The 2,831-nt window shown below is 43.6% G+C and overlaps 1 long non-coding RNA gene across 4 annotated transcripts in view; it reads left to right on the top strand.

Annotated features, from left to right (window-relative positions):
* LOC102681565 overlaps positions 1 to 2,831 on the top strand; it is a 48,783-nt gene that overhangs the window by 31,911 nt on the left and 14,041 nt on the right. The window lies entirely within an intron of this gene.

The raw sequence follows: 2,831 nt of genomic DNA, 5'->3' as shown, positions 1-2,831 counted from the left end.
TTAAAAACAGCCAATGAGACGACGACTCGGACCAATCAGCGCCGCGCACGAAGGCCCGCGCGTTTCGTACCTTCTGTACGTCGCAATTGACGTCCGTTCGTTGAATCCACGCGGAGTAGTCGGAGCACTGTGAAAAGGTGGTGGTAGGCCGCTCTGCGGCGGTCGAGTAGGGGGCAAAACTATTGGCCACCCACGCCTGCCTTGCTCGCTCGCTCGCTCACTCTCTCTCGCACTCTCTTATCCTGTCTCTGGTACCTCGAGGGAGAGAAAAACAGGGTTTAAGGGAGATAGAGATGGATAGAGGGGAAGAGGAAGAAGGAGCGGGAGCGAGCGCAGAGAGGGGCCCCACTCGTCAGGCTCTCTTCGCTGAGCTTTTTTCGCTCGACAGGGGCGGATGGACAAACGGAGAGTCCTTCCAGACTTCTGTCCTCCCTAGGGGTGCGCTATTACGGCATAACAAAGTCCGGTCGTGTCGCGTATATCGGATCGTACGTCAATATACCGCCGAACCAGCAGCCTTTCGCGTCCCCCCTTCCTTCCTTCCCTCCTATCCTGCGCACAATCGGCCTCTTCTGCGCTGAAATCGAGTGCGTCTGTGATACGTTAGAAGTCGTGCGCTAGCATAACGGGGGAGGCAAGGTGCCTCGCCATTGTTCTCCAGCCACTTTTTAACAAGGGGAGTGGTGTACATATATACACACATATATATATACATATATACACATATATACACATATATATATATATATGTACGTCGTTCTTTCGTACGAACCGATTAGAGGAACGCTGTCAAAACTTATCGAGGACAGCGGATGAGTGGATAACTGGTGGGGGAGACTGGTGTCGGAGTAGTAGGAGCGACCCTCGGCGAATTTGGGTCGTGTCACGAGGGTGATGCGGACAACGTAAGACACGCTCACACGACTATCGACCCTGATTTCGCGAATTTCAGATTTCTCCTTGGCGATGCTCGGGCCGATTACATCTCCTCTAATCGTTTTCTACGGTGACCCGTGTCGACGTTGGAACGATCCGGTAATTACGGGAAACACCATGCGCCACGTATAACCTAACTTCATGCGCCGCACGGTTTATGAAGTCATTAATCACCGTTGACGACGCGCATTAACCCGTAATTATTCCACCTTTTTTTTCTTCTCCTCCTTCTCTTCCTTTCCTCTCCCCCTTTTTCGGCGAGAAACTCATTATTCGGCGCGTTCTTAAAATTCATCGTCGTGATCACAGTCATCGTATCGTGCCATGTTAAAAGACAGTGTGACAAGGATAATACCGGTCAATGATGGGGGATATCGCGACGATAACGATCGTCTTTGGAACAACCGGATTTTTCGCGCAAAGTTTCAAGGACCGCGTTTCAATCTCGCGGCAAGAAACTACTTAACGAGAGAGAGAGGCTCTCCTCGAAGCCACGGTTATCGCAAATATCATTCCCGATCGATTTCTCGACAAGTGATATAACGAAAATACATCGTACGCGCGACCGGCCGGTGGACGATATTTTCGCGTTAACCGACCACGGATAATCGTCGTTTTTTTCTCGCGCCACTGTGTAAGTGGAATTGGAAACGAACAGTCGTGTTGGAACAAAAAAAGAAAGAAAAAGAGAGAGGAAGAAGGAAAGAAGAAAAAAAAAGTCGTTTTCATCGTTACGAGTTTGAGTTAAATGTCGCTTCGCGAAATGCTGCTGACAAACTGCGACGCGCGTTCCACATCGCGAGAGACGAAATGCGTACATATAACGCAAGACTCTCCCCCTAAGCATTTCATTTCGCATGCTAGTTTCGAGGCTTAATGTCGCTTAACGACTTTCCACCGATGCGACATGTCACACTAAAACGCGCTCTTCGTTAATTTACCGGTAAACGGGTTTCGCGATACACCGCCGCGCAGATTCGATTAGTAAACAAGGTCGCCAGTCAAACGCGCACGCATGCCAAGTATTAACTGTTAACCAGAAGCATTAAACTATCGGTGTCTCCTTCGAGAGGAGGGAGGGGAGAAATATATATTATTTACGAGCTTCATTTTTTTTTTTTTTATACGGGGACAAAAATTTGAAAGAAAATCTATGCAAATACTATTCGCGATAAATTATCCCCGGTTGGAGGACAAAATTTAAAAATTTTTTTCAGACTGGCAAGTCCGGGTGGAGTCGGACCTTGTTATTTAGCGTATTTGTTATCTGACTTGTGCTCTAAATTTAGAATTTTATTATCAGAAAATATTATTTCGAAATCGATCGGTCGAGTGACGTTGATATTTTTTGGTACTCAAACCTTCTGTCGCGAATAATATTTATTATAAACGATGATCCGAATTACTAAAAAAAATTATTATTGATACTAAATAATATATACGTTGTCGTTATATATCGAGTTTAATCATTTAAATCATTTAAAACGAACGAGTCAAATTATATTTCATTTATATTAAAAAATGACAGGAATCGTAGAAAAAGTATTTGAAATATCGATACAAAAGTTTCACGAGACGAAGCATAAATTACTAATTAATCAAAGAAATTGTTATTTTATAATAATAAAGGCAAAAAAAAAAAAGAATCAAAGCTTTTCACGAAAATAGAATAAATTTTTCCAATTTCCAACAAAATATTTTATAAACAAACAGTTTTTTAAAAATATCTCTACTCATTGAACAGATTCAAAAATTAATCTCCTTAAAACAGAATACTCTATGCTTCCCATTCACGAGTTCACAAGAGGAATTTTCCACAAAGAGACCCAAACGAGACTCTGGCAAATTAATCGTCGGAATGGTGATACTACTTGTTGTCGCGTTTAAACTTGATT

The sequence above is a fragment of the Apis dorsata genome, unplaced genomic scaffold (genome assembly GCF_000469605.1).
Source record: "Apis dorsata unplaced genomic scaffold, Apis dorsata 1.3 scaffold_371, whole genome shotgun sequence".
NCBI classification, from domain to species: domain Eukaryota; kingdom Metazoa; phylum Arthropoda; class Insecta; order Hymenoptera; family Apidae; genus Apis; species Apis dorsata.
This window is presented reverse-complemented; position numbering and strand designations above follow the sequence as displayed.